The sequence below is a fragment of the Amblyomma maculatum genome, chromosome 1 (assembly GCF_055883805.1).
Source record: "Amblyomma maculatum isolate TAMU_Amacu chromosome 1, ASM5588380v1, whole genome shotgun sequence".
Taxonomy (NCBI): domain Eukaryota; kingdom Metazoa; phylum Arthropoda; class Arachnida; order Ixodida; family Ixodidae; genus Amblyomma; species Amblyomma maculatum.
The window spans coordinates 297,939,925-297,953,258 of NC_139344.1; the positions used below are offsets into that span (position 1 = coordinate 297,939,925).

Sequence of the window (13,334 nt, forward strand, 5' to 3'; positions counted from 1 at the left end):
CCACCCATTGAGCTCAGCCTCTCCCACTCCTCCTCCTTATTGGCATTGTAGCTGGATGAGCCGAAGGTCACTGGTGGTGCTTGGGTAGCAGAAAGCAAGAAAAAAAAAAAGCTGCGGCGGTAGCTTTTTGATGGAAGGCAAAAAGCAAGGCACCCGTGTTTGTGCAATGTCAGTGCACCTTAAAGAAAGAACTCCAGGTGGTCGGAATCGTTGGGGACCTTCACTATGGCATCTTTCATACCCGAGTCGTTTTTGGACGTTAAACCCCACAAACCAACCAGCAAAAAAAAAAATAATGCCTGTAAAAGTCGGGGCCATAATGACTGCATTTGATGCGTTCTCGTAGCTGTTTTTACCCAGCACAGGGCAAGCCAGCGTTTTCATTTTGTTGACCAAACCAACATGGCGGGCATAGTTTCTCAAAGCACTAAGAGATGGCGCTCCACATTTCGCGTATTTAGGGAGCCTACATGTACCAGCCCTACGCATATTCTCTTGTGGAGGCTAGTCAACCAGGGAGGAGGGAGAGACTCTTTGGTGATGGAAGGGAAGGAGAGAAACATACCGGTTTTGATGGTTGTAGCTCTGTTATTAACGAGTCTGCTGCAAAAGTATTTTTGGCCATCGCGCATTCTGAAGGTGCTGCCTCATAGACAGCAGGTTTGAACACATTTTCGAATCTGGGGTGGTTCATAAACAAGTTCAGTTTATGGAATCGCACTTTAAAACGAAAGGAATGATTGAAGCAGGAGAAATGATAGCACCTTAAAATAGAAACAAAAGGTGGATGGGTTTTAAGATGCTTTGCAGCTGTTTTCCACTTGCCCAAAGGCAGTGCAGAGTTTTGGCCGGTGTGCAATGAGCAGTTGGGCGCATGGTTTCGCTGATGGCATGGCAGCTGCGTACTGGTTGGTGACATTTTATACACAAGGTCTTGTAGACTTTGTGTCTAGTTGGAAAAAAAGAGGATTGTAGCAAATGAGCATTTATGCTGAAATAATTTTGTGAGTATCTTCAAAGAGCAGCCTTTTTTAAAAAAGGCTGCTTTCCATGAAAACATGGCATTAGATTTTTGCTTTTCTAGATGGGGTTTTAAATTTTGTTTTGATGGTTTCTTGCTATCTTTTGCTTGTTCTTCACGACAAATGTATTTACTTCATAGCTTGCAATAAAATGCTTCCATTGCAAATAAGCATTCCTTGTGTGTCGTGCTCTTTGGTCTCATTATTTTGAACTGTAGTAGCCATGACAATCGGAAAACATTTTGGAGAACAGCATTGCATCATGTCTACATTATATTCCTGTAGAAAAAGAGAACGGGCATTGCAGTTGATGTCGATGAGACTGAAATCGACATTTGTTTCAGCTAAACTGTTTCCTCGATTTCGAATCTGGTTTGGGCTATTGCATGTCTAAGGCCCCAGCCAAATATTGCCCACTGCCTCAATAACAGCACATGCTCAAGGACCTAAAGAAACTACAAGATGAAAGTTTATTTTTCAACCCTTTGTGATGAGAGCAACTTTACAACAGGTAGAGGTATTGACATGGCACACAGGGATCGGGAATGCCAAAACCTAATGCGGTCTATGAAAGACGGCAAGCATGGGAAAGAGCTAATTAATTTTGACTGCTTGGTGTCCTTTTTATATGCACTGACATTGTGTAGCCCACAGGTGTCATTACATCTTGCCTCTGCCAAAATGTAGCCATGTATTTAATCTTAAAACCTTAGGATTAGCAGTTGAATGCATAGCCACAAAGTCACTGCTGCACATAGGTAGGAAGGTTTCGGACGTAGGAAGGGAGTAATGTTTTTAAGCCAGGTAGTCACTCTGAATCTGAACCATGAGAAACATTTCCCCAAGAGCAAAAAGAGGTGAAAGTAAATTTGGAAGGTGCTGTACATATAATGTAATAAAAGGCAGCTTGCTATCATGTGATCATTTGAAAGGCTGAAAAGTGGATATTAAAGCATTAGTTTAAAATACCTAAGCAAAGGACAGTGCAGCAGGTTATAGAAAGTAAAATAATTTGGAAAACCTTCACAAACACAGATGTGGATTAAAGTACAGTTTCAAGGTAATCATAACAAGGAAGTAGTAATCGGCTATTATTGAAATGAGCAGGCCCTATTTGCCCTGGACAGGTGGCGTCCTTGGTCCAAAAAGGTGAGGGCATAAGCAGGTCCTCATCTGATGGTTTGTGTGGGTGGTACTTCTATGCTGCCGCAACACCATACCATATGACACAGAGTGCTGGGCATCTTGCAGCAGAGTACTGCAGTTGAGATTGCAGCACATGGTGCACATCTTTGAGTATGAAGATGCAGAAAACTGAAAAGAAGCATTAGAGTGGGACATGTAATCCAGGAAATAGGGCTTTTCAGCTAATCGATTAGGTTTCGAGGGAGTGAAACAAGCAAGGGATACCAGACACTGGGATGAAGAGATAATGTCGGCAAATGAGCCAAGGTTGGCGGCTGCAGCTAACGCTTGAAGCAGCGATGATTGCAGACCATTAATTCCCTTCAGCATACCTAATGCAGGCAGTGATGATGAATCAAAACTCTGTTGCCAATTTATGAAATAACTGTAGATATGTAACTGCACTGTGGGAAGCCACTTAGCCACTTGATTTTTCTTCCAAGTTTTTTGTTATGAATGGACAGAGTGAAAATGCGCGAAGGAAATAAATGCCAGACTAGGAATAAGTGTAGTCCTTCATTGAAAGGCTCTAGTGTCGCATTGCTGAACTGTGGTTTAAAAGTTACTTGTGGCGAGATAAATGAGTCATACAGCCTCTGGGAGGCTTGCAGAGAGAGCTGAACTGAGAAGAGAGAACTCGAGAGAACAGCAGAGACTTGTGCGAGCACCGTACAACCAGCCGGTTCAAATGGCGCGCCGTTGCAACGGTTGAGTGACAGCGCTGCAGGTGGCGAAAACGTCCAATACCAACAAAAATTAATTCAGTAAAAGGAAACCTTTAGATAATTAAAATTCGCACTTGTAGTTTATGGGTCACCACCTCCTTTGTTTAACTGAAACTGTATAGTTTCATTTGCAACAATTTCAGATACGATGGTGCGTGCGCCATTATCATCATCATCGACCCCTCCGCTAAATTATTTGAGTTGCGGCGCGTTACATGAAACGTTTTAAAAAAATGTTTGACGCGTTATTGACTCTGGTTATTCTCCTTCCAGTGCTTTACGGAGCCTGTGTTGCGCTTTATCTATTTGTTGCTAATGCCAACGAACCATAAAATGGCTGTGTTCTGTGTTTATACAGCACAGGCGACGCACTTCGCACGGTGAGCATCACTTTGGTAAGTCGAATAGAAAGCCAGCTGATTGCTCTTTGGAAGGAAATGAGTTAATATATTGATTTGTGGAACATTAACGTACTCGAGTGCCATGTTGGTAAGCATGGTGCCTGCGCTAGAACCGCGATTCTTCCGCGAATCGCTGTGTGAAATTAGCTGGGAACGATTTGTTTCGGGACGTTTAACTGTGAACATTGCAGCAAGGTTACTTTCTTGCTGCACTTGAGGTTGTCTGAGAGAAGTTCTGCTTGCCTGCGCAGAACTAAATAAAGCGCTCCGTTGAAAGTGTTTAGGCATTGTGACTACAGAGACATCGAAGGCTTACGTTTGTGTCAGAAATGCTTTGAATTAATTTTTAGTGTTATTGTGAGGCATGTAGCTTTCCCTAGCAGTCGTAAGATCGAGGCCAACGTCAGTTTTGCACTTGCATCGGACGCGCCTTTTCAGCACATGCTGCATGTATGCGCCTGTTATTGCTTTTATGTATGATGACTGTGGTAATAGTTTGCAGACTAGCTGAATATAGAACTGTGTTTCAAGTGTGTTGACCCCTTCTTAATAGTGTGTAATGTTGATTTACTAGAAATTAAGCTTCACTTTTTTTTGGCAAATGATAAGGGCCTGACACGCTGTCCGTCAGTCCCGAGACGAGTGGTACGCTGTACAGCAAAGTAAATGTACTGCATTACCGAACGGGGTCACGTACTCGTTAGCTATGATTTTTATTTTTATAACTGTAGTGCACAACGTAGATGTAATGTGCGATCGCTTGGTTCTTTCCTAGTGTATTCTTGTAAAACAAATAAACTGGTCAGAACAGCATAGAGATGTGGCTTTAGGGAATGCATCAAAACGCTTGCCAAATGGCTTGCCTCTGTTCTCATTCTTGCTCAGATCCAAAGGCAGTACATTTCATTTATCAACTTAATTTTTTTGTAAGTTCAGTGTTTGACTTTACAGTAGTTGTCTGCATGTTAGGTAATCTGCCCAAGTATAGATGACTTGCAGCACTGTCACGTTGTTGGTGGACCAGAGCCATGAACGAACCCTGTTTGCCTGCCTAGCCTGCTACTAGCTACCTGCCCCATGGAAAATACCTATACCTGATTTACTATCATGGAGTATGTGCGACAGCCACCTGATAGCTCGCAGCTGCAGCCATGTTTTTATGTTCTACACCTGTGCACTGCAGTGTAACGCTCTATCACGCATTTTAAAAAGGACAGTATTTAATGGCTACATTTTCATCTACAATAATCTGTCACCGTTCCATCCACCAAGGCTGCACAACATTCATAGGTGCCCTAGTAAGGCTCAGAGGAGTTTTGAAAATTCTTGTGCAGTATTGTTGAATTATTACTTACAAAATATTGTCCAGTGAACCAGTTTTAACTGTGAATGTATTTATTTTTTCTAAATTACTACCCACGCAATGTTGTTATTACGGCATTGTGAATGCACAAGATTGTTAGTCTGCTAGAGTTTCCAGTTTGTACAACCCATAGCCATTTAAACAAGAATTGCAATGGTGGCGCTGAATGGCAGCACTTATCTGCGAGATGGCTGATGCATTGTGAGGGCACCAGACATTCCCCTCATCATCTGCGGCGACTGTCATCGATACTACGAAATCACAGTGGTTGCCAGTGTTCAGGTGCGAACTGCTCGGGGTCGCAGTCGTCAACAATTTCAAGCCACTACAAAAAGTGTTAATTGCATTGATTACATCTTTGCATGACAGCCGATGTAACCAGCATGAACTATGTCTTACTACAGGTACCATATGCTGTTACTTGCTGTACTGTACGACAGCACAGAGCACATGTGTGATTAGTGGGGTAAATAAAATAAATAAATACTGTCTCCACTGGGAATCGAACCTTCATCCCTTGTATTCCTCACATGCTGTACTTTGTTTATGGCAATAGAACATGAGTCAGCACAGATGCATTCTTGCAGTGGAATTATCTAGGCATAGCACTGCTAATTTTTGTTCTAATGTGGCACCTTTTATGGAGTTCACCGATGTTTTATTTTTTGCATCGTTCATATAATAAACACATAAAAACCCTGCAGCACTATGAAAATTTGCCCGTAGCATTCAACTCGTGCTACAGTATGTGCAGTAAAGCTACCTTTGTTTTTGTGTGCAAAATGAAATTTTTTACGAAAGATTTACATTTTGCATGTTGATTTGATCAGAATATATTGGTTTTGAACAAGATTGGAAGAGGCTTTTCAATACCCGAGCTGTTTCATGTGCATGGTTGTTAACTACCATGCTGAACTTTGTAGTCAAGTACAATATGTGCATAGTGCCTATATGCATACAATATATGCATAGAGGCAGGTAGAGTGATTGTTTAGGTGTACTGTAATTATCAGGCTGTGCTAGTATCGTTACAGCTATGATATAAAAATTCGCATCAGGTTTGTAGAACTTGTATTGTGAACAGTGGTTATATGGTGTCTGTGTATTTTATTTTAGCATAGCAGTGATATTGGTGCAAGTTCTGTCAAGTTTTGTTTTGTTTTGATTTTAACTTTGCTTATTGCCACTTGTGGACAGCCTTATCACACAGCGCTATTCAGGTTCTACTAGTGTCGAAGATCATTGATTTCACTTTTTTAATAGACACTGAGGGTTCACTGGCACATACGCTATCAAATTTTTTTGTTTCAACTGCTTCAATTGTTTTCCTTCCCAGTGGTGTTGTACATTTTCACAAAAATTTGCTTTCAAAGTGAAGTTGTCGACTTTCTTCCAAGTTGTGTGATATGCTGTGAAAAATGGCATGCGTGTCATGAAACTTGTTCCAGATTTTTTTGATCGCATTCTGCATGTACGAGTTTTTTCAACCTTCTATGAATGCTTTGTCTCAAAAATATTAAGTATTCAGGCTAACGTAGGATTAGGTTGCATTCTGGGTTCTGTTGTGCCGGGTAGCAGCTCAGCAGTCAGATTCTTTTACTGGACTTGCCTGAGAGTACGAGTTGTGTGAAGCCTGCACACAGGCCCATATCATGCCATTTGACGCAATTTTTACGCTTGACCGCCATCAGTTCAGAAAAGGACTGTATTGGGCTACTACGACAAACATTACCTCAGCTTGTCTTAGGCGGAAAAAAAAAAGTTTGTGCCATGGTCGCCATCTTGCATGTTCTCATACACTTAAATTTCAAATTTGTAAAATTTGCTGTTCTCATCGTAGTTGTTCCAACAATATCCCAAGTTTTCCAGAAGTAAAGGAACCCAAGAAAATTGTTTTGGAGATTAGAGAATATAAGCCATGCCAGAATAAAATTCTTAAATTTAGAAAATTTGCTTTTTGCAGCATTTACAGCTGTAAAATACAGAGTAAGGTGGTTCTAGTAAGCGTATGACCTGTATTAAGAAAAAAGTACCACTCCGTGGCATTTATTTTGGGAAGTTAAATCACAGCACTCAGTTCCTTGCTCGCATACAGCCGCCCAAATCTTCAACTAGACTGCTCAACGGCCACTTTCAACAGTGATGCTGTTTAAGCTGGAGGTTGTTTCATCTATTGTGCGCAGCTTAATGTGTTCGCAGTAATGTCACTATGACCGGATGTGACATCATCATGACGTCACATCCAGTCATGTCTAATAACCAGAACTGAGGTCACCACATGACATCATGTCCGGTCATGACCGATGACTTCACCGTGCGATTCACGCATATATGAAGCTAACCTTGCCAGGCATCCAGTCTCCCCAGTACTATTCACAGCTTGCTTAGAGGAAGTATTCAGAGACTTGGAATGGGAGCAGTGAGGGATAAGGGTAGATGGAGAATACCTCAGTAATCTGCGATTTGCTGATGACATTGCCTTGCTAAGCAACTCGGGGGATGAACTGCAAATAATGATTGATGACCTAGACAGGAAAAGTAGAAAGGTAGGCTTGAAAATCAATATGCAGAAGACTAAGGTAATGTTCAACAGCCTCGGGAAGGAACAGCAGTTTACATTAGGTAGCGAAATACTGGAAGTAGTAGGCGAATATGTCTACTTAGGACAGGTAGTAACCGCAGATCCGGACTATGAAAAGGAAATAACAAGAAGAATAAGATTGGGATGGAGCGCATTTGGCAAGCACTCGCAGATTATGACTAGCAGCTTACCGGTATCGCTCAAGAGGAAAGTATACTACAGTTGCATCTTACCATTACTCGCCTATGGGGCTGAAACGTGGAGGCTAACCAAGAGAGTTCTACTTAAGTTGAGGACAACCCAGAGAGCTATGGAACGAAAAATGGTAGAAGTAACATTAAGAGACAGGAAGCGTGCACAGTGGGTCAGAGAAATAACTCAAGTTACCGACATTCTAGTGGAAATTAAGAAGAAGAAATGGACATGGGCCGGACATGTAGTGCGAAGAGAGGATAACCAATGGTCACTGAGGGTAACAAACTGGATTCCAAGGGAAGGAAAGCGTAGCAGGGGGCGGCAGAAAGTTAGATGGGCGGATTAAGAAGTTCGCAGGGGTGAAGCGGATGCAACTAGCACAGAACCGGGTCAAGTGGAGAAATATGGGAGAGGCCTTCGCCCTGCAATGGGTATAGTCAGGCTGATGATGATGAATCCCACAGACTTTCGGTAGAAGCAATGTTAGGTAACCCAAGGGCCGCCTTATACGCCAGCCTAATCATAGCGTCCACCTTGTTTTCCTCCGTCACGTCCATATTCATACAAGGCGTCGCATAGACTGTTCTACTGATCACGAATGCCTGTACCAAATGACTTGACTCCTTTTCCTGCAATCCTCTCTTTAGATTGGAGGTTCTTTCAGTGAGCCTCATGGCAGCATTTACCGTATTCTTTAGCTTTCCTAAGGCCTCGTTATTTTTCCTGTTAGTCTGCAAATACATGTCCTGTTGTAGCGTATCCTCCTTCTCCAATTGTCTGTCTCTACCCCTGGTGACACAGAGTAACATCGCACCAAGTGGTGACACACAAGCGATCTGTATCTGAAGAATGGTGGCACCTTAGATAGAGAAATGTTCGTGTCAGGCCGCACAACAAAAAACACTGAAATTGTGTGATTCAGCAACTTCAGCTACAGATTTTTTTTTATCGCACTAGCAGCAAAGAAGCCAGAAGAGTCTGTCAGAAGAAGCTCCGATTTCAGCTTTTAGCGATTCAGGTACTACAACCACCTGTAATGCCAACTAGTGGCCAAAGGTGCACATAGTTTCCGTACCCACTTGCTTTTGAGTATGTACACATGATCGCTGCATGTTCTCAGTTTTATCTCTGTTTAGGAGGGTTTCCACAATCGTTAGCAGCGATCTGCTGACACTGGCACACAAGCGTGTAGTTTTCACGTAGATAGGAACCTAGTGTATACTTGAGTGAAGGCTCTCCAGCTTATGACACAAACTATTTGTAAAAATAAAAATAAATATGATTGTGCAGGGATTTTGGGGAAACCAACAGGTTGCTTGTTTTGACGGATGTTTGGAAGAAATGACTAAGTGAAATGCTTAAGTTCATAGGCCTCTTGTTTGTCCAACACGGGCATTGTGAAACTTCACTGGCTGAAGCTGCACTGGAATGAGGACATCTACAGTGGTTTGCCTCCACCAGGAACAATGCTGTGAATCTGCTTCATAGCAGTGCTGGTGCTTCTCAAAGTGGCAGTCCTGTACAATGTAGACCAGCTGCCACAAGTAATGCACCGGTACATCAATCAAGTGCGAAGCCCTCACAGCCACATTAGGCAGTATTTGCATGTAGCTTCCCGAGAAGAGTTCAATAAACAGATATTTAACCTTCGTGGCACACCAGCTCAAATTTTGTCACCCTCTGCAAAATGTGCCAACCATAAACCACAAAACGTTGACAAATGCACGAAATGAGTTGTGCTATGAGCAAAAGAAGACCGGGCTTAAAAATAATGTTTCTAGCAATTTGGCAAAGTTACGAGAATGGCAAGCCTTCACAATGAACCACGTAACACATTGGTTCCTGGTATTTGGCTTCACTACATTTTATTGGTGTAGTCGGGAGAATAGGAATTTCCAACTCGCAACAACCACCCCATCTTGATACATCAAGGCAACTGCTGCAGACATACAACAGATCCGAAGGCATGTCGCCTAGCACACATTACAATAGATGCTGTCAAGAGAGTGCAAGAAGTGGCCGATTCCATGCCAAGTTACTTAAGACAATGCCATGTTTCGGACACCATCACATACAGTGAACTTTTGCTCAGATAAACACAGCTGTGTTACCCCCGCAAGGGTCAAGTGTTGTTGTATATGACAAACTCTTTAATCCATGCCAGGCCTGTTCACATATCAATCTGTTGCTTTAATTCTAAAGGCTGAAAACTAGAGAGGCAAAAAATTGCAGTCACACATTTGTGCTTCTCCACCTCCCGCCACTGCAAATCATGCGTCCAAAATCACTCTGAATGCTTTCCAAATAATAACATATCAGCAAATGCAAGGGTGACAATATTCCACAACAAGATTAAATACATTGCAAGCAAGATATTTTAAACTTAACTAGGAGCACGCTCTAAACCAGTAGGAGTGAGAGTGTCCATTTGGTCACACCAGTTACAGCTCACTGCACTACCGAGGTAGCGGCGGAATCCAACTGGTGGAGGAAACTCGTACGTCGGCCCCGAGTATTCCTTGCCTCTGTAAATGTAAATAAATGAGAGTAATACAGCAATTACATTTAGTTTGCATAAATTCAGCAAACTCGCTCACAGTAGAATTTGATTTGAGTAAAGCAAGTGAGAGTGCCTGCCGCAGAAGGAAAAAGGCAATAACGAGACTGGCAGTCAATGCTAGCACAAATACAAATATTTAGCACACTTGCAAAACACTGAAATAGCAAACAAAGAGACTAAGTTAAATCACGTGTGCAGTAAGTGCGGAATATGCTGCGGCTTGCATGGAATTGTAATCAAGAGTGCTTATAGCAGCAACTGCCAAGCTCTTTGACAGGATTACGAGGTACAGTCTTTGTCAAAAGTGTAGAGCCCAGGGGGTCTGCTTCTGGGCCAGTTCCTGCGGCTTGTAATGAATTTCCGGTATTCCAACTTTGTTGATGGCAAGAAGATTTTTTGTCCTGCCCCCTTCAGTGGCCTCAACTAATTCTACATCAGTGCCACTATTCGGCTCAGAAGCGGACCCCCCGGGCTCTACACTTTTGACAAAGGCTGTACATGCAACGGTGTCTCACTCTCCTCAACAAAACGTACCACCTCAGGTTAATTATTGCTTTGTTTTCAAATAAGTTGTCAATGGCCTTGACAGCAGCTTGAAGCCAAGCACTGCCCACTATTTATGGAGGCATTGTTTCTGCTATCATTCCCAGTTTTCTCAAAGTGATGACGCTGTTGGAGCAAGCAAAAGATATATATTAGGGAACTCTGCGGTATCGACATGCATCTGAAGTGTTAAATCTATATAAATAAGCTCAGCGAGTTCTACCAATGCAGTTATTTTCGTAGTAAAAGGGCAGATACTCTCATGGGCAAGAACCTATGATAGCCGAAAAGTCACCCTCATTGCTGCATGCACCGATGTGAGTACTCGACAGTGGAACGTGTGAGCATACAAGCACAATAAATTCGTGCGGGTATACGCCCGTATCTTGTAGCAATTTTATGCTGAGCAGTAGGCTCGTTTCACTCCGGGGCTCATTTCGCACTGGGCCAGTTTACATTTATACTATCTCTCAGCTAGCCAGCAACTCCCCTTCTTTAGCACTTCGTCGACACTGTAAAGAAGCTGACCTCTTGCACTGCAGCACCACGTATGGGCCGCATAGATAAATACCTTACGACAGTTTTTTGACACAAGCACGACCGTTTCTATGGGCCCAGCCACTCTATCTGCTGAAGCTGCGAGGAAGGCAATAAAACCTCCTGATCATAAACCAGCGCGTTCACGCTGGCGCACCACACCAAAATGCCTGCTACTGCCCAAACAAACTAGACCACAAACGAAGAATTTCAAAAAAAAAAAAAAAGCAAATTACAAACTTTCGTGAATCTCGACTCACAAATAGTTTCACATCATCTGTAAGTCGCCGCGTACGTCCCAATACCCCAGTGCACCCCGAAGACAACAGCAACCGGCGAACGATCGGTGCACAGCAGCAGGTATGCAACGGTTGTTTCAAGCGCGAAGAAACGGGATCGACGCATTTATGCAGTCTCCACATGCCTTCGCCCGGAGACTGTCGCGTGATTACGCCGCGTCAGTAATTGTGACTACCGCATAGCTGCACTGCCGTGTAAAAACTCGTTAAAAAAACTGCAAGACTGTAGCAGAACGCCGACAAATGCTTTACCTAGAGCTCGCGGGCATGTACGAAACACCATCATTCGCGTACGACTCACCGTAGTCGGAGGCTGCAGACAGGCCAGCGACAGGACCGAAGGCTACGCTGTTGAATTTAGGGCAACAATCCACAAACTGAATCAGATTTTCACCGAATTTGCATCTATCGGGATGATGCGCCGTAAACTACAACAAGCCGATGCATGAAAAGCGACCTAGGGCTCGCAAGGCGCGAGCACCCGTTGCCCGAAAAGCGCGCCAGCTTTTGCTCGGGTGCTGTGGCTCGAAACGGGGTAATTGGCATCTGGGTTTGAGGCTTATTTCCAGAAAAAAGCAAATACTAAAAGTTGTTTGACGTCACATCCGTCGAGAAAATCAACGCATCCTCCTTTCCACTTTGTTTCTGGGCGCGCATGCGCAGTTCACGGAGCCGGCTCTCTGCAAGGCTAGTAGTAGGCTAGTAGTTTAGTCATGGAAGATGGCTTCACGTTTCCGTGTTCTGCATTTTCTGCGCAGTTACAAATACCTACGGCTGTAATGCACTGCTAGCATTGTTTTTGCTGTGGCTTGGTGCGGCTGGCACACTTTGTTCACCCGCCGATTCCAAAGTAAGTATTTCACCGAAATTTTGTTTCTTTAGTGGAACTTTTCGATGCACCGATAGTGGTGAGCTTTTGGGTAAGGAAACAGCTCTGTACAGCAGCCGAACAGTCGAGTGTTTTAGGCGAGACTGAAGTATTCTAGTTCACTATATCCGCGCCGACTAACTAAAGGGCAGCCTCAAGTCTGAGGGCCATCTTTCTCGGCATTACTGGACGCTGCGCCAGTAAGCCGCGCAACTTCTCTGTCTCTGATAAAGGAGTGCCTGCCCGAGCTTTAAAGGAGTTAATTTGTTAACCATGCGCAACGTGCTGAGTTGTAAAAACTATACGAGAAAACTTTAGCACTCCTCGAGCCTATCGTGCGACATGCCTACACTTGTGAAAACGTCGCGAGTTTTTTTTTTTTTTTTTAATAGACAGCCGCTGATCTTTCTCTCTCGAGCTTTACGGCAACTATAGTTTCTAGAAGGAACGGCTGTAGCTACTAAATAACTAAAGGTTTAGTACTCTCCTTCAGCTTTGACAAACCAGGACAGCACCTTGCGCATGTTGGTTATGCATGTGGGACCGAACCGCGCAGAACAACCGGACAAGGAGATGAGAGAAAAAAAAAAGCCAGCACTTGTCTTTCTTGACCCGTTGTTCTGCGCTGTTCTGGCACGAATTTGACATACCGCCGCCGCGATACAGTTGGGCTGTAAGCTCTGGTGCCTGCAACGCCTTCTTTTATGCAAAACAGGCATACTGGGAGGCCATGCAAGCCGCGGGCTCAAAAAAAAAAAAAAAAAAAAAAAAAGAAAACGAGTTGTGCAAAAGTGCGATGAAAACAAAATTGTTGTTGCTTTGTCCTTACAGATATTCAAAGGCTCCTCAGAACTTCACTGCATTATTGACAGCGAGATAATGCCAAAGCTACACTAGAGCCATGCAGCACCTTATAATGCATGATACCGAGCTTATGTCTCGCACTGAAAGCTCTTACCATGTTCTTAGATTATCATATTAAAGTAGCTTTAAACCCATGCTTGTTAATACAGTGATAGCCATAAATTGAATCTAGGGCATCATGCTCACATACA

At 43.3% G+C, this 13,334-nt stretch overlaps 1 long non-coding RNA gene across 1 annotated transcript; it reads right to left on the reverse strand.

The window, feature by feature from the left end:
* Nucleotides 1–9,312: 9,312 nt before the first annotated feature.
* Nucleotides 9,313–12,261, reverse strand: LOC146206863 (uncharacterized). The gene is made up of 2 exons (XR_014704552.1): nucleotides 11,713–12,261; nucleotides 9,313–9,997 (listed from the first exon to the last, which is right to left on the reverse strand). It is a non-coding gene; the product is annotated as an uncharacterized LOC146206863 (long non-coding RNA).
* Nucleotides 12,262–13,334: the final 1,073 nt, after the last annotated feature.